Source organism: Eschrichtius robustus, chromosome 1 (assembly GCF_028021215.1).
Source record: "Eschrichtius robustus isolate mEscRob2 chromosome 1, mEscRob2.pri, whole genome shotgun sequence".
Taxonomy (NCBI): domain Eukaryota; kingdom Metazoa; phylum Chordata; class Mammalia; order Artiodactyla; family Eschrichtiidae; genus Eschrichtius; species Eschrichtius robustus.
In genome coordinates this window covers 144623599-144647230 of record NC_090824.1, presented here as the reverse complement: position 1 = coordinate 144647230, position 23632 = coordinate 144623599, and the positions used below count along the sequence as shown (strand labels likewise).

At 54.8% G+C, this 23632-nt stretch overlaps 9 non-coding genes across 9 annotated transcripts; all 9 read right to left on the bottom strand.

Annotated features, from left to right (window-relative positions):
* Positions 1-380: 380 nt before the first annotated feature.
* Positions 381-473, bottom strand: LOC137776809 (small nucleolar RNA SNORD116). The gene has a single exon (XR_011076326.1). It is a non-coding gene; the product is annotated as a small nucleolar RNA SNORD116 (small nucleolar RNA).
* Positions 474-3144: 2671 nt separating this feature from the next.
* On the bottom strand, positions 3145-3237 carry LOC137777288 (small nucleolar RNA SNORD116). The gene has a single exon (XR_011076488.1). It is a non-coding gene; the product is annotated as a small nucleolar RNA SNORD116 (small nucleolar RNA).
* A 2689-nt stretch (positions 3238-5926) lies between these two features.
* LOC137776638 (small nucleolar RNA SNORD116) lies at positions 5927-6019 on the bottom strand. Its single transcript, XR_011076279.1, has one exon. It is a non-coding gene; the product is annotated as a small nucleolar RNA SNORD116 (small nucleolar RNA).
* A 2665-nt stretch (positions 6020-8684) lies between these two features.
* LOC137750373 (small nucleolar RNA SNORD116) lies at positions 8685-8777 on the bottom strand. Its single transcript, XR_011070428.1, has one exon. It is a non-coding gene; the product is annotated as a small nucleolar RNA SNORD116 (small nucleolar RNA).
* Positions 8778-11465: 2688 nt separating this feature from the next.
* Positions 11466-11558, bottom strand: LOC137776803 (small nucleolar RNA SNORD116). The gene has a single exon (XR_011076325.1). It is a non-coding gene; the product is annotated as a small nucleolar RNA SNORD116 (small nucleolar RNA).
* A 2664-nt stretch (positions 11559-14222) lies between these two features.
* On the bottom strand, positions 14223-14315 carry LOC137750231 (small nucleolar RNA SNORD116). Its single transcript, XR_011070399.1, has one exon. It is a non-coding gene; the product is annotated as a small nucleolar RNA SNORD116 (small nucleolar RNA).
* Positions 14316-17005: 2690 nt separating this feature from the next.
* Positions 17006-17098, bottom strand: LOC137776794 (small nucleolar RNA SNORD116). The gene has a single exon (XR_011076323.1). It is a non-coding gene; the product is annotated as a small nucleolar RNA SNORD116 (small nucleolar RNA).
* Positions 17099-19762: 2664 nt separating this feature from the next.
* On the bottom strand, positions 19763-19855 carry LOC137750226 (small nucleolar RNA SNORD116). The gene has a single exon (XR_011070398.1). It is a non-coding gene; the product is annotated as a small nucleolar RNA SNORD116 (small nucleolar RNA).
* Positions 19856-22545: 2690 nt separating this feature from the next.
* Positions 22546-22638, bottom strand: LOC137776634 (small nucleolar RNA SNORD116). The gene has a single exon (XR_011076278.1). It is a non-coding gene; the product is annotated as a small nucleolar RNA SNORD116 (small nucleolar RNA).
* Positions 22639-23632: the final 994 nt, after the last annotated feature.

Sequence of the window (23632 nt, the reverse complement as noted above, 5' to 3'; positions counted from 1 at the left end):
ACAGGCCTGGCCTGAGGCTCCAGGCTCCAACCAGGGAAACTTGCTCATTTTGGCTTCCATAATCAACCTCGGAAGCGGCATGCACAAAGCGTGATCCTGTCCAAAAATCACCTCTCCAAGCTGCAAGCTTACTGGGTCTATACCAGAACACACTCCGACCCTGAAGATTAGCGGGAGAGCCTGCCCTCTTGCATTCCCTCAACGGCCTTTTAGCAGGGACCGGGGATTCATAGATGACCCAGCTTATGGGCAGACATGGTCGACCCTCAGACAGGAGCCCCTCCAATGCTGGAGCCCTTAGTGGTGTTTGCATGCCTGTCAGCAGGGGACGTTGGCCCTCACTCCTAACTGTCCCGTACTCCCGAGAGAGGAAACGTGCTGGGCCTCAGTTTCGATGAGGAGACGGTAGAGCGTTCTCACTCATTTTGTTCAGATTTTGCAAGGAATGCATAGAAGGGTGTCATCATCGATCCAAGCACATGCTGGGACGCTGCAGAACACAAAAGGGAAGGCCGTGGGTCTCTGCAGAGGAGCCATGACCTGGCAGTACTCCAACTGCCTGGGGAATCCACAGTCCTCAGGCCACTCAGCAGGACCAACAATCAATCCACTCTTGCAACCATTGGGCCCATCTGTGGAAATCCTAATATCCAATGGCACATCTTAGTATGGGTGAATGCCTACCGTCCTGAGATATCCAAAGCCATGCTCGGCAACGTGCACCCGCCCCACTTTTTCCAGTTCTCCTTAGCACATCCAGTCATCAGACGATGCGAAGGTCTTCTTCTCTGCCAACAGCCAGCCTTACGCTGCAACTGCACCTGAGAAGTGGACAGAAATCACGCAGGTTTCTAAATTGCACCAGGGTCCTCAGAGAACATGATTTTTGTGAACACTTAACCTGGGCGTGAGCCTGGAACCTGCTTCCCAAGTACCACTATCCCTTACCGAAAACTGATTGTGTGTCTCACAGCACGACTGAAGGAAGTTACGCACGTACGTTGCTCGGTGTGTGAGACGCTGTATGTGTGTATTCACACGTGTGGGCGTGTGTGACTGTGACTCTGCACGAGGATGCGTTTGTGGATTCCTGTGTGTGCCACTAAATATGCTTCTTGGTCTCTGGGTGTTCCTGTGTCCCTCTGCAGACGCCTCTAACAGTAAACGTCATCGTTTATACCCAGCACCCTGGTTGGACCCCCAACTGAAAGGAGAAAGACCCCTGTCAGCTTCATGAGGCCGCATGCGAACTTTGACCCCCAGGCTGTCGAAATAGGCCACAGACTCCCGCTCTTCCACAGCCACGCCTTATGACCAAAGCACAAAGACTGGACGAGACCTCCCTCCCGGCCGTGGGTGTCACACCTATGTGGACCTGGAGATCCTGCCACCTACCACCACATCTGATGTGCCCTTGGGGTCACTCCCAGTGCTCCCGGAAGCAAGGTAACCTCCCATGGGCGGGCTGACACCGACCTGCAGGTGACGACAGGCAAGATGCAGCCTGGCACTTCTCAAGGGGTTAATGGACTTCGGCCCAAGTGCCTCATCTCGCCAACTAGACCAAATCACTTTCCATGACCCCGTGGGAATGCCCTCAATGGGAAGTGTTGGGCTTCAGCAACCATGACACAGGTTGGAATCACACAGCGGAAATTAGGCCACCTTCCCGGCCACGTATAGGCAAGCTTCCAACTGGTAGGGTTTGCGGCCCTGAGCACTGAGGAGACGCTCAAGCGCTACACAGCCTCGTCCTAAGTGCCCTCCTCCTGCCTGCAGGGCAACTCGACTCTACTTGAAGCCACAGACATCATGCGAACACGGAGACACTGAACAGCAGGGAAGACACACCGCAAGCCTGTCTGCTTTGATGATGCCCACCCCACCCCATGCATCCTGGCAATTCTCCACTGCCACAGCGACACTACCGAGGAACTCACAGTGATCAAAGGCACTGGCCCTGAGGACCACAGACAGACTTTCAACGGAAAACCTTTGCCACACGAGGGGACCTGGAACCTTGAAAGGGCACAGTGGCTGTCCACGAAAGTGCGCCTGGTGTCGCAACAGTGCCCCCACCTCTGTCCCCCCAACAGACTGCTCCAGATAAAACTCTGGCTGTTCGCAAGCCGAGTCATGCCCCCCCCCCCCCGGGAGAAGCACTTTCGCTTTGCACATTCCCAAACAAGGGAACAAAGCGGCCAAAGGGGATGTTCGCATAACTAAACATCCTCCAAGGAGGCCAGCACAGACGCGTCACCATGTCAATCTTCTTTATGTCTCGCAAGACACCCTTTGGGTGTCTTTCCTCTGGCAATGGGATTCCAAATCTACACAGTTACCTACCTCACCTCATCCACTTGAACTGCCAAAGCCATCCCCTCCATAGGCAGCTGATGCCAGCCAATCACGAACATGACACATCCTTGGGAAGCCGAGGCCAGCACCTGCAACCCAATTATGATAGCCTATTCCACGACATCACAAAGGACATGTCCACATCATCCCTTCCCTTCCTGTGCGGGCCATCAGTGATCCACGCAGGTTTAAATTCAGCACTCGTTCCTCTCCCCACTCCACGATGACCCACTTGGCATCAACACTGTGCCGGGAGTTAAAGTAGAGAAGCAAACAAGGGCAGCAGCGAGGCCTAATCCTTCAGCCGCTTTCCTCCGATGCCCAACCGAGCTCACCCCCGCCCATTGCTCCAGCCTCACTAGGCACTCAAGAACCTCACCGTGAAAAACACAAGAACAGGGAGGTCCACAGGCCTGTCCTGAGGTTCAAGGCACCAACCAAGGATGCTTGCTCATTTTGGCTTCCAGAATCAACCCCCAAAATGGCATGCACGAAGCCTGCTCCTGGGCACAACTCACCTCCCCAACTGCAAGCTAACTGGGCCTAGACCAGCACACACTCCGACTCTTAAGACCAGCAGGAGAGCCTGCCCCCTTGCATTCCCTCAACAGCCATTCAGCAGGGACCCAGGATTCACAGATAACACAGCTTATGTGCAGACACGGTCAACCCTCAGACAGGAGCCCCTCCAATACTGGAGCTCTTGGTGGTGTTTGCATGCATGTCGGCAGGGGACGCTGGCCCTCATTCCGAACTGTCCTCTCCCCCTGAGAGAGGAAACGTGCTGGACCTCAGTTTCGATGAGGAGACGGTAGAGTGTTCTCACTCATTTGGTTCAGATTTTCCAAGAAATGCATGCAAGGGTGTCATCATCGATCCAAGCACATGCTGGGACGCTGCAGAACACAACCGGGGTGTGTGCGGGGCTCTGTACAGGAGCCATGAGCCTGGGCTACCTCAAAAGCCTGGAGAATCCACAGCCCTCATGCCACTCAGCAAGAGGAACAATCAATCCACTCTTGCAGCCATTGGGCCCGTCTGAGGAAAACCTAATACCTAATGGCACATCTTGGGGTGCTTGAATACCTACCGTCCTGAGTTATCCACGACCATGCTCGGGGACATGGGCCCGCCTCACTTTCTCCAGTTCTTCTTAGCACCTCCAGTCATCAGAGCACACCAAGGTCTTCTTGTTTGTGCCGACGGCCAGCCTTTCCCAGCAACTGCACCTGAGAAGTGGACAGAAATCACCGAGGCTTCATAAGTGGACCGGTGTCCTCAGAGGACATGATCCATACAAACATTTACCTGGCCTTGAGCTCTGAAACTGCTTCCCAAGGACCTCTATCCCTTACCGAGAATTGACTGCATGTCTGATAGTACGACTGCAGGAAGTTAGGCACATACGTTGGCCGGTGTGTGAGAGGCTGTATGTGTGTTTTCACGCGTGTGGGCGTGTGTGACTGTGACTGCGCATGCGGACGTGCTCGTGGGTTTCTCTGTGTGCCGCTGAATACGCGTCCTGGTCTCTGTGTGTCCCTATGGTCCTGTGAAGAGGAGTCCAACAATAAAAGAAATAGTTTATACACAGCACCCTGGTTAGACCCCCAACTGAAAGGAGAAAGACTCCTGTCAGCTTCAAGAGGCCGCAGGCACACTTTGACCCCCAGGGGCTGTTGAAATAGTCCATGGACTCCCGCTCTCCCACAGCCACGCCTTCTGACAAAAACACACAGCCTCGACGAGTCCTGCCTCCGGGCCTTGGCTGTGACATCTACGTGCACCTCGAGACTCTGTCAGCTACCAGTATATCTGATAGGCATTTGGGGTCACTCGCAGCACTTCCGGAAGCAAGGGAACTCCCATGGTCGGGCCGACACCGACCGGCAGCTGTCTACTGCCAAGATGCAGCCTGAAACCACTCAAGGGGCTAACGAACGTTGGCCCACGTGCCACTTCTCGCCAACTAGGCCTAATCACTTTCGATTGACCCGTGGGAATGCCCACCACAGGAAGTGGTGGGCCTCATCCACCATGACCCATGTCGGATCCCCACGGCGGAGACTACTCCACATGCCCAGCCACGTCTCAGGCAGCTCCCATCTTGAATGTTCACGGCCCGGACCCCTAAGGAAACTCTCAAACCCTTGAAAGCCTCGTCCTACGTGCCCTCCTCCAGCCCACAGGGAGACACGACCCTACTGGAAACCACAAACATCTTCAGAACACGGGAACACTGGACACCAGGGAAGACAGACCACAAGCCTGTCTCCTTCGTTGATGCTGATCCCACCCCCTGCATCCTGGAAATTCTCCACTGCCACAGTGACACTACCCAGTAACTCACAGGGATCAAAGGCATGGTCCCCGAGGACCACAGACAGACTTTCAACGGAAGACCTCTGCCATGCGAGGGGACTTGGAAGCCTGAAAGGGAACAGTGGCTGGCCACGGCAGCACAGCAGGCATGGCAATGGGGCCCCCATCTCTGGCCCACCAATGGACTGCTCCAGATAAACCTCGGGCTGTTTGAAAGGCCTGCGTGCTACACTGGCCGGTCGCGTCATTCCCCCACGGGAGAAACACTTTCGCTTTACACATTACCAAACAAGGGAACAAAGCGGCCAAAGGGGATATTCGCATAACTCAACTACCTCCAAGGAGGCCCGCACAGACGCCTCACCATGTCGATCTTCTCTACTTCCCACAAGACACCCTTTGGGTGTCATTCCTCGGCAATGGGATTGCAACTCTACATAAGTTACCTAACTCAACTCACCAACTTGAACTGCCAAAGCCATCTGCTCCATAGGCAGCTTATGCCAGCCCATCACGAACAAGGCACAATCTTGGGAAGCCGAGGCCAGTGCCTGCAACCCAATGATGACAGCCCATCCCACGACATCACACAGGACCTTTCCTCTTGATACCTTACCTTTCTCTCCAGGCCAGCAGCCACCACCCAGGCTGAAATGCTTCACTCGATCCACACCCCACTCCACGAACATCCACTTAGCGCCAACAGTGTGCCGGCAACTTCAGCAGAGGAGCTGACAGGGGCAGCACTGAGGCCTAAACCATCAGCCCCCTTCCGCCATCGCCCAACTCCAGCCCACGCCCACCCACTGCTCCAGCCACACCGGGCAGTCAAGAACCTCACTGCGTGAAACACAACAACAGAGAGGGCCACAGGCCTGGCCTGAGGCTCCAGGCTCCAACCAGGGAAGCTTGCTCATTTTGGCTTCCATAATCAACCTCGGAAGCGGCATGCACAAAGCGTGATCCTGTCCAAAAATCACCTCTCCAAGCTGCAAGCTTACTGGGTCTATACCAGAACACACTCCGACCCTGAAGATTAGCGGGAGAGCCTGCCCTCTTGCATTCCCTCAACGGCCTTTTAGCAGGGACCGGGGATTCATAGATGACCCAGCTTATGGGCAGACATGGTCGACCCTCAGACAGGAGCCCCTCCAATGCTGGAGCCCTTAGTGGTGTTTGCATGCCTGTCAGCAGGGGACGTTGGCCCTCACTCCTAACTGTCCCGTACTCCCGAGAGAGGAAACGTGCTGGGCCTCAGTTTCGATGAGGAGACGGTAGAGCGTTCTCACTCATTTTGTTCAGATTTTGCAAGGAATGCATACAAGGGTGTCATCATCGATCCAAGCACATGCTGGGACGCTGCAGAACACAAAAGGGAAGGCCGTGGGTCTCTGCAGAGGAGCCATGACCTGGCAGTACTCCAACTGCCTGGGGAATCCACAGTCCTCAGGCCACTCAGCAGGACCAACAATCAATCCACTCTTGCAACCATTGGGCCCATCTGTGGAAATCCTAATATCCAATGGCACATCTTAGTATGGGTGAATGCCTACCGTCCTGAGATATCCACAGCCATGCTCGGCAACGTGCACCCGCCCCACTTTTTCCAGTTCTCCTTAGCACATCCAGTCATCAGACGATGCGAAGGTCTTCTTCTCTGCCAACAGCCTGCCTTACGCTGCAACTGCACCTGAGAAGTGGACAGAAATCACGCAGGTTTCTAAATTGCACAAGGGTCGTCAGAGAACATGATTTCTGTGAACACTTAACCTGGGCGTGAGCCTGGAACCTGCTTCCCAAGTACCACTATCCCTTACCGAAAACTGATTGTGTGTCTCACAGCACGACTGAAGGAAGTTACACACGTATGTTGCTCGGTGTGTGAGACGCTGTATGTGTGTATTCACACGTGTGGGCGTGTGTGACTGTGATTCTGAACGCGGATGAGTTTGTGGATTCCTTTGTGTGCCGCTAAATATGCTTCTTGGTCTCTGGGTGTTCCTGTGGCCCTCTGCAGACGCCTCTAACAGTAAACGTCATAGTTTATACACAGCACCCTGGTTGGACCCCCAACTGAAAGGAGAAAGACCCCTGTCAGCTTCATGAGGCCGCATGCGAACTTTGACCCCCAGGCTGTCGAAATAGGCCACAGACTCCCTCTCTCCCACAGCCACGCCTTATGACCAAAGCACAAAGACTGGACGAGACCTCCCTCCCGGCCGTGGGTGTCACACCTATGTGGACCTGGAGATCCTGCCACCTACCACCACATCTGATGTGCCCTTGGGGTCACTCCCAGTGCTCCCGGAAGCAAGGTAACCTCCCATGGGCGGGCTGACACCGACCTGCAGGTGACGACAGGCAAGATGCAGCCTGGCACTTCTGAAGGGGTTAATGGACTTCGGCCCAAGTGCCTCATCTCGCCAACTAGACCAAATCACTTTCCATGACCCCGTGGGAATGCCCTCAATGGGAAGTGTTGGGCTTCAGCAACCATGACACAGGTTGGAACCCCACAGCGGAAATTAGGCCACCTTCCCAGCCACGTATAGGCAAGCTTCCAACTGGTAGGGTTTGCGGCCCTGAGCACTGAGGAGACGCTCAAGCGCTACACAGCCTCGTCCTATGTGCCCTCCTCCTGCCTGCAGGGCGACTCGACTCTACTTGAAGCCACAGACATCATGCGAACACGGAGACACTGAACAGCAGGGAAGACACACCGCAATCCTGTCTGCTTTGATGATGCCCACCCCACCCCATGCATCCTGGCAATTCTTCACTGCCACAGCGACACTACCGAGGAACTCACAGTGATCAAAGGCACTGTCCCCGAGGACCACAGACAGACTTTCAACGGAAAACCTTTGCCACACGAGGGGACCTGGAACCTTGAAAGGGCACAGTGGCTGTCCACGACAGTGCGCCTGGTGTCGCAACAGTGCCCCCACCTCTGTCCCCCCAACAGACTGCTCCAGATAAACCTCTGGCTGTTCGCAAGCCGAGTCACGCCCCCCCGGGAGAAGCACTTTCACTTTGCACATTCCCAAACAAGGGAACAATGCGGCCAAAGGGGATGTTCGCATAAATAAGCATCATCCAAGAAGGCCAGCACAGACGCCTCATCATCTCAATCTTCTTTACGTCTCGCAAGACACCCTTTGGGTGTCTTTCCTCTGGCAATGGGATTCCAAATCTACACAGTTACCTACCTCACCTCATCCACTTGAACTGCCAAAGCCGTCCCCTCCATAGGCAGCTGATGGCAGCCAATCACGAACATGACACATCCTTGGGAAGCCGAGGCCAGCACCTGCAACCCAATTATGATAGCCTATTCCACGACATCACAAAGCACATGTCCACATCTTCCCATCCCTTCCTGTGCGGGCCATCAGTGATCCACGCAGGTTTAAATTCAGCACTCGTTCCTCTCCCCACTCCACGATGACCCACTTGGCATCAACACTGTGCCGGGAGTTAAAGTAGAGAAGCAAACAAGGGCAGCAGCGAGGCCTAATCCTTCAGCCGCTTTCCTCCGATGCCCAACCGAGCTCACCCCCGCCCATTGCTCCAGCCTCACTAGGCACTCAAGAACCTCACCGTGAAAAACACAAGAACAGGGAGGTCCACAGGCCTGTCCTGAGGTTCAAGGCACCAACCAAGGATGCTTGCTCATTTTGGCTTCCAGAATCAACCCCCAAAATGGCATGCACGAAGCCTGCTCCTGGGCACAACTCACCTCCCCAACTGCAAGCTAACTGGGCCTAGACCAGCACACACTCCGACTCTTAAGACCAGCAGGAGAGCCTGCCCCCTTGCATTCCCTCAACAGCCATTCAGCAGGGACCCAGGATTCACAGATAACACAGCTTATGTGCAGACACGGTCAACCCTCAGACAGGAGCCCCACCAATACTGGAGCTCTTGGTGGTGTTTGCATGCATGTCGGCAGGGGACGCTGGCCCTCATTCCGAACTGTCCTCTCCCCCTGAGAGAGGAAACGTGCTGTACCTCAGTTTCGATGAGGAGACGGTAGAGTGTTCTCACTCATTTGGTTCAGATTTTCCAAGAAATGCATGCAAGGGTGTCATCATCGATCCAAGCACATGCTGGGACGCTGCAGAACACAACCGGGGTGTGCGCGGGGCTCTGTACAGGAGCCATGAGCCTGGGCTACCTCAAAAGCCTGGAGAATCCACAGCCCTCAGGTCACTCAGCAAGAGGAACAATCAATCCACTCTTGAAGCCATTGGGCCCGTCTGAGGAAAACCTAATACCTAATGGCACATTTGGGGTGCTTGAATACCTACCATCCTGAGTTATCCACGACCATGCTCGGGGACATGGGCCCGCCTCACTTTCTCCAGTTCTTCTTAGCACCTCCAGTCATCAGAGCACACCAAGGTCTTCTTGTTTGTGCCGACGGCCAGCCTTTCCCAGCAACTGCACCTGAGAACTGGACAGAAATCACCGAGGCTTCATAAGTGGACCGGTGTCCTCAGAGGACATGATCCATACAAACATTTACCTGGCCTTGAGCTCTGAAACTGCTTCCCAAGGACCTCTATCGCTTACCGAGAATTGCCTGCATGTCTGATAGTACGACTGCAGGAAGTTAGGCACATACGTTGGCCGGTGTGTGAGAGGCTGTACGTGTGTGTTCACGCGTGTGGGCATGTGTGACTGTGACTGCGCATGCGGACGTGCTCGTGGGTTTCTCTGTGTGCCGATGAATACGCGTCCTGGTCTCTGTGTGTCCCTATGGTCCTGTGAAGAGGAGTCCAACAATAAAAGAAATAGTTTATACACAGCACCCTGGTTAGACCCCCAAATGAAAGGAGAAAGACTCCTGTCAGCTTCAAGAGGCCGCAGGCACACTTTGACCCCCAGGGGCTGTTGAAATAGTCCATGGACTCCCGCTCTCCCACAGCCACGCCTTCTGACAAAAACACACAGCCTCGACGAGACCTGCCTCCGGGCCTTGGCTGTGACATCTACGTGCACCTCGAGACTCTGTCATCTACCAGTATATCTGATAGGCATTTGGGGTCACTCGCAGCACTTCCGGAAGCAAGGGAACTCCCATGGTCGGGCCGACACCGACCGGCAGCTGTCTACTGCCAAGATGCAGCCTGAAACCACTCAAGGGGCTAACGAACGTTGGCCCACGTGCCATTTCTCGCCAACTAGGCCTAATCACTTTCGATTGACCCGTGGAATGCCCACCACAGGAAGTGGTGGGCCTCATCCACCATGACCCATGTCGGATCCCCACGGCGGAGACTAATCCACATGCCCAGCCACGTCTCAGGCAGCTCCCATCTTGAATGTTCACGGCCCGGACCCCTAAGGAAACTCTCAAACCCTTGAAAGCCTCGTCCTACGTGCCCTCCTCCAGCCCACAGGGAGACACGACCCTACTGGAAACCACAAACATCTTCAGAACACGGGAACACTGAACACCAGGGAAGACAGACCACAAGCCTGTCTCCTTCGTTGATGCTGATCCCACCCCATGCATCCTGGAAATTCTCCACTGCCACAGTGACACTAACCAGTAACTCACAGGGATCAAAGGCATGGTCCCCGAGGACCACAGACAGACTTTCAACGGAAGACCTCTGCCATGCGAGGGGACTTGGAAGCCTGAAAGGGAACAGTGGCTGGCCACGGCAGCACAGCAGGCATGGCAATGGGGCCCCCATCTCTGGCCCACCAATGGACTGCTCCAGATAAACCTCGGGCTGTTTGAAAGGCCTGCGTGCTACACTGGTCGGTCGCGTCATTCCCCCACGGGAGAAACACTTTCGCTTTACACATTACCAAACAAGGGAACAAAGCGGCCAAAGGGGATATTCGCATAACTCAACTACCTCCAAGGAGGCCGGCACAGACGCCTCACCATGTCGATCTTCTCTACTTCCCACAAGACACCCTTTGGGTGTCATTCCTCGGGCAATGGGATCGCAACTCTACATAAGTTACCTAACTCAACTCACCAACTTGAACTGCCAAAGCCATCTGCTCCATAGGCAGCTTATGCCAGCCCATCATGAACAAGGCACAATCTTGGGAAGCCGAGGCCAGCGCCTGCAACCCAATGATGACAGCCCATCCCACGACATCACACAGGACCTTTCCTCATGATACCTTACCTTTCTCTCCAGGCCAGCAGCCACCACCCAGGCTGAAATGCTTCACTCGATCCACACCCCACTCCACGAACATCCACTTAGCGCCAACAGTGTGCCGGCAACTTCAGCATAGGAGCTGACAGGGGCAGCACTGAGGCCTAAACCATCAGCCCCCTTCTGCCATCGCCCAACTCCAGCCCACGCCCACCCACTGCTCCAGCCACACCGGGCAGTCAAGAACCTCACTGCGTGAAACACAACAACAGAGAGGGCCACAGGCCTGGCCTGAGGCTCCAGGCTCCAACCAGGGAAACTTGCTCATTTTGGCTTCCATAATCAACCTCGGAAGCGGCATGCACAAAGCGTGATCCTGTCCAAAAATCACCTCTCCAAGCTGCAAGCTTACTGGGTCTATACCAGAACACACTCCGACCCTGAAGATTAGCGGGAGAGCCTGCCCTCTTGCATTCCCTCAACGGCCTTTTAGCAGGGACCGGGGATTCATAGATGACCCAGCTTATGGGCAGACATGGTCGACCCTCAGACAGGAGCCCCTCCAATGCTGGAGCCCTTAGTGGTGTTTGCATGCCTGTCAGCAGGGGACGTTGGCCCTCACTCCTAACTGTCCCGTACTCCCGAGAGAGGAAACGTGCTGGGCCTCAGTTTCGATGAGGAGACGGTAGAGCGTTCTCACTCATTTTGTTCAGATTTTGCAAGGAATGCATAGAAGGGTGTCATCATCGATCCAAGCACATGCTGGGACGCTGCAGAACACAAAAGGGAAGGCCGTGGGTCTCTGCAGAGGAGCCATGACCTGGCAGTACTCCAACTGCCTGGGGAATCCACAGTCCTCAGGCCACTCAGCAGGACCAACAATCAATCCACTCTTGCAACCATTGGGCCCATCAGTGGAAATCCTAATATCCAATGGCACATCTTAGTATGGGTGAATGCCTACCGTCCTGAGATATCCACAGCCATGCTCGGCAACGTGCACCCGCCCCACTTTTTCCAGTTCTCCTTAGCATATCCAGTCATCAGACGATGCGAAGGTCTTCTTCTCTGCCAACAGCCAGCCTTACGCTGCAACTGCACCTGAGAAGTGGACAGAAATCACGCAGGTTTCTAAATTGCACCAGGGTCCTCAGAGAACATGATTTTTGTGAACACTTAACCTGGGCGTGAGCCTGGAACCTGCTTCCCATGTACCACTATCCCTTACCGAAAACTGATTGTGTGTCTCACAGCACGACTGAAGGAAGTTACACACGTATGTAGCTCGGTGTGTGAGACGCTGTATGTGTGTATTCACACATGTGGGCGTGTGTGACTGTGACTCTGCACGAGGATGAGTTTGTGGATTCCTGTGTGTGCCGCTAAATATGCTTCTTGGTCTCTGCGTGTTCCTGTGGCCCTCTGCAGATGCCTCTAACAGTAAACGTCATCGTTTATACACAGCACCCTGGTTGGACCCCCAACTGAAAGGAGAAAGACCCCTGTCAGCTTCATGAGGCCGCATGCGAACTTTGACCCCCAGGCTGTCGAAATAGGCCACAGACTCCCGCTCTCCCACAGCCACGCCTTCTGACCAAAGCACAAAGACTGGACGAGACCTCCCTCCCGGCCGTGGGTGTCACACCTATGTGGACCTGGAGATCCTGCCACCTACCAGCACATCTGATGTGCCCTTGGGGTCACTCCCAGTGCTCCCGGAAGCAAGGTAACCTCCCATGGGCGGGCTGACACCGACCTGCAGGTGACGACAGGCAAGATGCAGCCTGGCACTTCTCAAGGGGTTAATGGACTTCGGCCCAAGTGCCTCATCTCGCCAACTAGACCAAATCACTTTCCATGACCCCGTGGGAATGCCCTCAATGGGAAGTGTTGGGCTTCAGCAACCATGACACAGATTGGAACCCCACAGCGGAAATTAGGCCACCTTCCCAGCCACGTATAGGCAAGCTTCCAACTGGTAGGGTTTGCGGCCCTGAGCACTGAGGAGACGCTCAAGCGCTACACAGCCTCGTCCTAAGTGCCCTCCTCCTGCCTGCAGGGCGACTCGACTCTACTTGAAGCCACAGACATCATGCGAACACGGAGACACTGAACAGCAGGGAAGACACACCGCAAGCCTGTCTGCTTTGATGATGCCCACCCCACCCCATGCATCCTGGCAATTCTCCACTGCCACAGCGACACTACCGAGGAACTCACAGTGATCAAAGGCACTGTCCCCGAGGACCACAGACAGACTTTCAATGGAAAACCTTTGCCACACGAGGGGACCTGGAACCTTGAAAGGGCACAGTTGCTGTCCACGACAGTGCGCCTGGTGTCGCAACAGTGCCCCCACCTGTGTCCCCCCAACAGACTGCTCCAGATAAACCTCTGGCTGTTTGCAAGCCGAGTCACGCCCCCCCGGGAGAAGCACTTTCACTTTGCACATTCCCAAACAAGGGAACAATGCGGCCAAAGGGGATGTTCGCATAAATAAGCATCATCCAAGAAGGCCAGCACAGACGCCTCATCATGTCAATCTTCTTTACGTCTCGCAAGACACCATTTGGGTGTCTTTCCTCTGGCAATGGGATTCCAAATCTACACAGTTACCTACCTCACCTCATCCACTTGAACTGCCAAAGCCATCCCCTCCATAGGCAGCTGATGCCAGCCAATCACGAACATGACACATCCTTGGGAAGCCGAGGACAGCACCTGCAACCCAATTATGATAGCCTATTCCACGACATCACAAAGCACATGTCCACATCTTCCCTTCCCTTCCTGTGCAGGCCATCAGTGATCCACGCAGGTTTAAATTCAGCACTCGTTCCTCTCCCCACTCCACGATGACCCACTTGGCATCAACACTGTGCCGGGAGTTAAAGTAGAGAAGCAAACAAGGGCAGCAGCGAGGCCTAAACCTTCAGGCGCTTTCCTCCGATGGCCAACCGAGCTCACCCCCGCCCATTGCTCCAGCCTCACTAGGCACTCAAGAACCTCACCGTGAAGAACTCAAGAACAGGGAGGTCCACAGGCCTGTCCTGAAGTTCAAGTTACAAAGCAGGGACGCTTGCTCATTTTGGCTTCCAGAATCAACCCCTAAAATGGCATGCACCAAGCGTGCTCCTGGCCACAACTCACCTCCCAACTGCAAGCTAACTGGGCCTAGACCAGCACACACTCCGACTCTTAAGACCAGCAGGAGAGCCTGCCCCCTCGCATTCCCTCAACAGCCATTCAGCAGGGACCCGGAATTCACAGATAACACAGCTTATGTGCAGACACGGTCAACACTCAGACAGGAGCCCCTCCAATACTGGAGTCCTTGGTGGTGTTTGCATGCATGTCGGCGGGGGACGCTGGCCCTCATTCCTAACTGTCCTCTCCCCCTGAGAGAGGGAACGTGCTGAACCTCAGTTTCGAAGAGGAGACGGTAGGGTGTTCTCACTCATTTGGTTCAGATTTTCCAAGAAATGCATGCAAGGGTGTCATCATCGATCCAAGCACATGCTGGGACGCTGCAGAACACAACCGGGGTGTGCGCGGGGCTCTGTACAGGAGCCATGAGCCTGGGCTACCTCAAAAGCCTGGAGAATCCACAGCCCTCAGGCCACTCAGCAAGAGGAACAATCAATCCACTCTTGCAGCCATTGGGCCCGTCTGAGGAAAACCTAATACCTAATGGCACATCTTGGGGTGCTGGAATACCTACCGTCCTGAGTTATCCACGACCATGCTCGGGGACATGGGCCCGCCTCACTTTCTCCAGTTCTTCTTAGCACCTCCAGTCATCAGAGCACACCAAGGTCTTCTTGTTTGTGCCGACGGCCACCCTTTCCCAGCAACTGCACCTGAGAAGTGGACAGAAATCACCGAGGCTTCATAAGTGGACCGGTGTCCTCAGAAGACATGATCCATACAAACATTTACCTGGCCTTCAGCTCTGAAACTGCTTCCCAAGGACCTCTATCCCTTACCGAGAATTGACTGCATGTCTGATAGTACGACTGCAGGAAGCTAGGCACATACGTTGGCCGGTGTGTGAGAGGCTGTACGTGTGTGTTTACGCGTGTGGGCATGTGTGACTGTGACTGCGCATGCGGACGTGCTCGTGGGTTTCTCTGTGTGCCGCTGAATACGCGTCCTGGTCTCTGTGTGTACCTATGGCCCTGTGAAGAGGAGTCCAACAATAAAAGAAATAGTTTATACACAGCACCCTGGTTAGACCCCCAACTGAAAGGAGAAAGACTCCTGTCAGCTTCAAGTGGCCGCAGGCACACTTTCACCCCCAGGGGCTGTTGAAATAGTCCATGGACTCCCGCTCTCCCACAGCCACGCCTTCTGACAAAAACACACAGCCTCGACGAGACCTGCCTCCGGGCCTTGGCTGTGACATCTACGTGCACCTCGAGACTCTATCAGCTACCAGTATATCTGATGGGCATTTGGGGTCACTCGCAGCACTTCCGGAATCAAGGGAACTCCCATGGTCGGGCCGACACCGACCAGCAGCTGTCTACTGCCAAGATGCAGCCTGAAACCACTCAAGGGGCTAACGAACGTTGGCCCACGTGCCACTTCTCGCCAACTAGGCCTAATCACTTTCCATTGACCCGTGGGAATGCCCACCACAGGACGTGGTGGGCCTCAGCCACCATGACCCAAGTCGGATCCCCACGGCGGAGACTACTCCACATGCCCATCCACGTCTCAGGCAGCTCCCATCTTGAATGTTCACGGCCCGGACCCCTAAGAAAACTCTCAAACCCTTGAAAGCCTCGTCCTACGTGCCCTCCTCCAGTCCACAGGGAGACACGACCCTACTGGAAACCACAAACATCTTCAGAACACGGGAACACTGAACACCAGGGAAGACAGACAACAAGCCTGTCTCCTTCGTTGATGCTGATCCCACCCCATGGATCCTGGAAATTCTCCACTGCCACAGTGACACTACCGAGTAACTCTCAGGGATCAAAGGCATGGTCCCCGAGGACCACAGACAGACTTGCAACGGAAGACCTCTGCCATGCGAGGGGACTTGGAAGCCTGAAAGGGAACAGTGGCTGGCCACGGCAGCACAGCAGGCATGGCAATGGGGCCCCCATCTCTGCCCCACCAATGGACTGCTCCAGATAAACCTCAGGCTGTTCGAAAGGCCTGCGTGCTACACTGGCCGGTCGCGTCATTCCCCCACGGGAGAAACACTTTCGCTTTACACATTTCCAAACAAGGGAACAAAGCGGCCAAAGGGGATATTCGCATAACTCAACTACATCCAAGGAGGCCGGCACAGACGCCTCACCATGTCGATCTTCTCTACTTCCCGCAAGACACCCTTTGGGTGTCATTCCTCGGGCAACGGGATCGCAACTCTACACAAGTTACCTACCTCAACTCACCCACTTGAACTGCCAAAGCCATCTGCTCCATAGGCAGCTTATGCCAGCCCATCACGAACAAGACACATTCTTGGGAAGCAGAGGCCAGCGCCTGCAACCGAATGATGACAGCCCATCCCACGACATCACACAGGACCTTTCCTCATGATACCTTACCTTTCTCTCCAGGCCAGCAGCCACCACCCAGGCTGAAATGCTTCACTCGATCCACACCCCACTCCACGAACATCCACTTAGCGCCAACAGTGTGCCGGCAACTTCAGCAGAGGAGCTGACAGGGGCAGCACTGAGGCCTAAACCATCAGCCCCCTTCCGCCATCGCCCAACTCCAGCCCACGCCCACCCACTGCTCCAGCCACACCGGGCAGTCAAGAACCTCACTGCGTGAAACACAACAACAGAGAGGGCCACAGGCCTGGCCTGAGGCTCCAGGCTCCAACCAGGGAAACTTGCTCATTTTGGCTTCCATAATCAACCTCGGAAGCGGCATGCACAAAGCGTGATCCTGTCCAAAAATCACCTCTCCAAGCTGCAAGCTTACTGGGTCTATACCAGAACACACTCCGACCCTGAAGATTAGCGGGAGAGCCTGCCCTCTTGCATTCCCTCAACGGCCTTTTAGCAGGGACCGGGGATTCATAGATGACCCAGCTTATGGGCAGACATGGTCGACCCTCAGACAGGAGCCCCTCCAATGCTGGAGCCCTTAGTGGTGTTTGCATGCCTGTCAGCAGGGGACGTTGGCCCTCACTCCTAACTGTCCCGTACTCCCGAGAGAGGAAACGTGCTGGGCCTCAGTTTCGATGAGGAGACGGTAGAGCGTTCTCACTCATTTTGTTCAGATTTTGCAAGGAATGCATAGAAGGGTGTCATCATCGATCCAAGCACATGCTGGGACGCTGCAGAACACAAAAGGGAAGGCCGTGGGTCTCTGCAGAGGAGCCATGACCTGGCAGTACTCCAACTGCCTGGGGAATCCACAGTCCTCAGGCCACTCAGCAGGACCAACAATCAATCCACTCTTGCAACCATTGGGCCCATCAGTGGAAATCCTAATATCCAATGGCACATCTTAGTATGGGTGAATGCCTACCGTCCTGAGATATCCACAGCCATGCTCGGCAACGTGCACCCGCCCCACTTTTTCCAGTTCTCCTTAGCATATCCAGTCATCAGACGATGCGAAGGTCTTCTTCTCTGCCAACAGCCAGCCTTACGCTGCAACTGCACCTGAGAAGTGGACAGAAATCACGCAGGTTTCTAAATTGCACCAGGGTCCTCAGAGAACATGATTTTTGTGAACACTTAACCTGGGCGTGAGCCTGGAACCTGCTTCCCATGTACCACTATCCCTTACCGAAAACTGATTGTGTGTCTCACAGCACGACTGAAGGAAGTTACACACGTATGTAGCTCGGTGTGTGAGACGCTGTATGTGTGTATTCACACATGTGGGCGTGTGTGACTGTGACTCTGCACGAGGATGAGTTTGTGGATTCCTGTGTGTGCCGCTAAATATGCTTCTTGGTCTCTGCGTGTTCCTGTGGCCCTCTGCAGATGCCTCTAACAGTAAACGTCATCGTTTATACACAGCACCCTGGTTGGACCCCCAACTGAAAGGAGAAAGACCCCTGTCAGCTTCATGAGGCCGCATGCGAACTTTGACCCCCAGGCTGTCGAAATAGGCCACAGACTCCCGCTCTCCCACAGCCACGCCTTCTGACCAAAGCACAAAGACTGGACGAGACCTCCCTCCCGGCCGTGGGTGTCACACCTATGTGGACCTGGAGATCCTGCCACCTACCAGCACATCTGATGTGCCCTTGGGGTCACTCCCAGTGCTCCCGGAAGCAAGGTAACCTCCCATGGGCGGGCTGACACCGACCTGCAGGTGACGACAGGCAAGATGCAGCCTGGCACTTCTCAAGGGGTTAATGGACTTCGGCCCAAGTGCCTCATCTCGCCAACTAGACCAAATCACTTTCCATGACCCCGTGGGAATGCCCTCAATGGGAAGTGTTGGGCTTCAGCAACCATGACACAGATTGGAACCCCACAGCGGAAATTAGGCCACCTTCCCAGCCACGTATAGGCAAGCTTCCAACTGGTAGGGTTTGCGGCCCTGAGCACTGAGGAGACGCTCAAGCGCTACACAGCCTCGTCCTAAGTGCCCTCCTCCTGCCTGCAGGGCGACTCGACTCTACTTGAAGCCACAGACATCATGCGAACACGGAGACACTGAACAGCAGGGAAGACACACCGCAAGCCTGTCTGCTTTGATGATGCCCACCCCACCCCATGCATCCTGGCAATTCTCCACTGCCACAGCGACACTACCGAGGAACTCACAGTGATCAAAGGCACTGTCCCCGAGGACCACAGACAGACTTTCAATGGAAAACCTTTGCCACACGAGGGGACCTGGAACCTTGAAAGGGCACAGTTGCTGTCCACGACAGTGCGCCTGGTGTCGCAACAGTGCCCCCACCTGTGTCCCCCCAACAGACTGCTCCAGATAAACCTCTGGCTGTTTGCAAGCCGAGTCACGCCCCCCCGGGAGAAGCACTTTCACTTTGCACATTCCCAAACAAGGGAACAATGCGGCCAAAGGGGATGTTCGCATAAATAAGCATCATCCAAGAAGGCCAGCACAGACGCCTCATCATGTCAATCTTCTTTACGTCTCGCAAGACACCATTTGGGTGTCTTTCCTCTGGCAATGGGATTCCAAATCTACACAGTTACCTACCTCACCTCATCCACTTGAACTGCCAAAGCCATCCCCTCCATAGGCAGCTGATGCCAGCCAATCACGAACATGACACATCCTTGGGAAGCCGAGGACAGCACCTGCAACCCAATTATGATAGCCTATTCCACGACATCACAAAGCACATGTCCACATCTTCCCTTCCCTTCCTGTGCAGGCCATCAGTGATCCACGCAGGTTTAAATTCAGCACTCGTTCCTCTCCCCACTCCACGATGACCCACTTGGCATCAACACTGTGCCGGGAGTTAAAGTAGAGAAGCAAACAAGGGCAGCAGCGAGGCCTAAACCTTCAGGCGCTTTCCTCCGATGGCCAACCGAGCTCACCCCCGCCCATTGCTCCAGCCTCACTAGGCACTCAAGAACCTCACCGTGAAGAACTCAAGAACAGGGAGGTCCACAGGCCTGTCCTGAAGTTCAAGTTACAAAGCAGGGACGCTTGCTCATTTTGGCTTCCAGAATCAACCCCTAAAATGGCATGCACCAAGCGTGCTCCTGGCCACAACTCACCTCCCAACTGCAAGCTAACTGGGCCTAGACCAGCACACACTCCGACTCTTAAGACCAGCAGGAGAGCCTGCCCCCTCGCATTCCCTCAACAGCCATTCAGCAGGGACCCGGAATTCACAGATAACACAGCTTATGTGCAGACACGGTCAACACTCAGACAGGAGCCCCTCCAATACTGGAGTCCTTGGTGGTGTTTGCATGCATGTCGGCGGGGGACGCTGGCCCTCATTCCTAACTGTCCTCTCCCCCTGAGAGAGGGAACGTGCTGAACCTCAGTTTCGAAGAGGAGACGGTAGGGTGTTCTCACTCATTTGGTTCAGATTTTCCAAGAAATGCATGCAAGGGTGTCATCATCGATCCAAGCACATGCTGGGACGCTGCAGAACACAACCGGGGTGTGCGCGGGGCTCTGTACAGGAGCCATGAGCCTGGGCTACCTCAAAAGCCTGGAGAATCCACAGCCCTCAGGCCACTCAGCAAGAGGAACAATCAATCCACTCTTGCAGCCATTGGGCCCGTCTGAGGAAAACCTAATACCTAATGGCACATCTTGGGGTGCTGGAATACCTACCGTCCTGAGTTATCCACGACCATGCTCGGGGACATGGGCCCGCCTCACTTTCTCCAGTTCTTCTTAGCACCTCCAGTCATCAGAGCACACCAAGGTCTTCTTGTTTGTGCCGACGGCCACCCTTTCCCAGCAACTGCACCTGAGAAGTGGACAGAAATCACCGAGGCTTCATAAGTGGACCGGTGTCCTCAGAAGACATGATCCATACAAACATTTACCTGGCCTTGAGCTCTGAAACTGCTTCCCAAGGACCTCTATCCCTTACCGAGAATTGACTGCATGTCTGATAGTACGACTGCAGGAAGCTAGGCACATACGTTGGCCGGTGTGTGAGAGGCTGTACGTGTGTGTTTACGCGTGTGGGCATGTGTGACTGTGACTGCGCATGCGGACGTGCTCGTGGGTTTCTCTGTGTGCCGCTGAATACGCGTCCTGGTCTCTGTGTGTACCTATGGCCCTGTGAAGAGGAGTCCAACAATAAAAGAAATAGTTTATACACAGCACCCTGGTTAGACCCCCAACTGAAAGGAGAAAGACTCCTGTCAGCTTCAAGTGGCCGCAGGCACACTTTCACCCCCAGGGGCTGTTGAAATAGTCCATGGACTCCCGCTCTCCCACAGCCACGCCTTCTGACAAAAACACACAGCCTCGACGAGACCTGCCTCCGGGCCTTGGCTGTGACATCTACGTGCACCTCGAGACTCTATCAGCTACCAGTATATCTGATGGGCATTTGGGGTCACTCGCAGCACTTCCGGAATCAAGGGAACTCCCATGGTCGGGCCGACACCGACCAGCAGCTGTCTACTGCCAAGATGCAGCCTGAAACCACTCAAGGGGCTAACGAACGTTGGCCCACGTGCCACTTCTCGCCAACTAGGCCTAATCACTTTCCATTGACCCGTGGGAATGCCCACCACAGGACGTGGTGGGCCTCAGCCACCATGACCCAAGTCGGATCCCCACGGCGGAGACTACTCCACATGCCCATCCACGTCTCAGGCAGCTCCCATCTTGAATGTTCACGGCCCGGACCCCTAAGAAAACTCTCAAACCCTTGAAAGCCTCGTCCTACGTGCCCTCCTCCAGTCCACAGGGAGACACGACCCTACTGGAAACCACAAACATCTTCAGAACACGGGAACACTGAACACCAGGGAAGACAGACAACAAGCCTGTCTCCTTCGTTGATGCTGATCCCACCCCATGGATCCTGGAAATTCTCCACTGCCACAGTGACACTACCGAGTAACTCTCAGGGATCAAAGGCATGGTCCCCGAGGACCACAGACAGACTTGCAACGGAAGACCTCTGCCATGCGAGGGGACTTGGAAGCCTGAAAGGGAACAGTGGCTGGCCACGGCAGCACAGCAGGCATGGCAATGGGGCCCCCATCTCTGCCCCACCAATGGACTGCTCCAGATAAACCTCAGGCTGTTCGAAAGGCCTGCGTGCTACACTGGCCGGTCGCGTCATTCCCCCACGGGAGAAACACTTTCGCTTTACACATTTCCAAACAAGGGAACAAAGCGGCCAAAGGGGATATTCGCATAACTCAACTACATCCAAGGAGGCCGGCACAGACGCCTCACCATGTCGATCTTCTCTACTTCCCGCAAGACACCCTTTGGGTGTCATTCCTCGGGCAACGGGATCGCAACTCTACACAAGTTACCTACCTCAACTCACCCACTTGAACTGCCAAAGCCATCTGCTCCATAGGCAGCTTATGCCAGCCCATCACGAACAAGACACATTCTTGGGAAGCAGAGGCCAGCGCCTGCAACCGAATGATGACAGCCCATCCCACGACATCACACAGGACCTTTCCTCATGATACCTTACCTTTCTCTCCAGGCCAGCAGCCACCACCCAGGCTGAAATGCTTCACTCGATCCACACCCCACTCCACGAACATCCACTTAGCGCCAACAGTGTGCCGGCAACTTCAGCAGAGGAGCTGACAGGGGCAGCACTGAGGCCTAAACCATCAGCCCCCTTCCGCCATCGCCCAACTCCAGCCCACGCCCACCCACTGCTCCAGCCACACCGGGCAGTCAAGAACCTCACTGCGTGAAACACAACAACAGAGAGGGCCACAGGCCTGGCCTGAGGCTCCAGGCTCCAACCAGGGAAACTTGCTCATTTTGGCTTCCATAATCAACCTCGGAAGCGGCATGCACAAAGCGTGATCCTGTCCAAAAATCACCTCTCCAAGCTGCAAGCTTACTGGGTCTATACCAGAACACACTCCGTCCCTGAAGATTAGCGGGAGAGCCTGCCCTCTTGCATTCCCTCAACGGCCTTTTAGCAGGGACCGGGGATTCATAGATGACCCAGCTTATGGGCAGACATGGTCGACCCTCAGACAGGAGCCCCTCCAATGCTGGAGCCCTTAGTGGTGTTTGCATGCCTGTCAGCAGGGGACGTTGGCCCTCACTCCTAACTGTCCCGTACTCCCGAGAGAGGAAACGTGCTGGGCCTCAGTTTCGATGAGGAGACGGTAGAGCGTTCTCACTCATTTTGTTCAGATTTTGCAAGGAATGCATACAAGGGTGTCATCATCGATCCAAGCACATGCTGGGACGCTGCAGAACACAAAAGGGAAGGCCGTGGGTCTCTGCAGAGGAGCCATTACCTGGCAGTACTCCAACTGCCTGGGGAATCCACAGTCCTCAGGCCACTCAGCAGGACCAACAATCAATCCACTCTTGCAACCATTGGGCCCATCTGTGGAAATCCTAATATCCAATGGCACATCTTAGTATGGGTGAATGCCTACCGTCCTGAGATATCCAAAGCAATGCTCGGCAACGTGCACCCGCCCCACTTTTTCCAGTTCTCCTTAGCACATCCAGTCATCAGACGATGCGAAGGTCTTCTTCTCTGCCAACAGCCAGCCTTACGCTGCAACTGCACCTGAGAAGTGGACAGAAATCACGCAGGTTTCTAAATTGCACCAGGGTCCTCAGAGAACATGATTTTTGTGAACACTTAACCTGGGCGTGAGCCTGGAACCTGCTTCCCAAGTATCACTATCCCTTACCGAAAACTGATTGTGTGTCTCACAGCACGAATGAAGGAAGTTACGCACGTACGTTGCTCGGTGTGTGAGACGCTGTATGTGTGTATTCACACGTGTGGGCGTGTGTGACTGTGACTCTGCACGAGGATGCGTTTGTGGATTCCTGTGTGTGCCGCTAAATATGCTTCTTGGTCTCTGGGTGTTCCTGTGGCCCTCTGCAGACGCCTCTAACAGTAAACGTCATCGTTTATACACAGCACCCTGGTTGGACCCCCAACTGAAAGGAGAAAGACCCCTGTCAGCTTCATGAGGCCGCATGCGAACTTTGACCCCCAGGCTGTCGAAATAGGCCCCAGACTCCAGCTCTCCCACAGCCACGCCTTCTGACCAAAGCGCAAAGCCTGGACGAGACCTCCCTCCCGGCCGTGGGTGTCACACCTATGTGGACCTGGAGATCCTGCCACCTACCAGCACATCTGATGTGCCCTTGGGGTCACTCCCAGTGCTCCCGGAAGCAAGGTAACCTCCCATGGGCGGGCT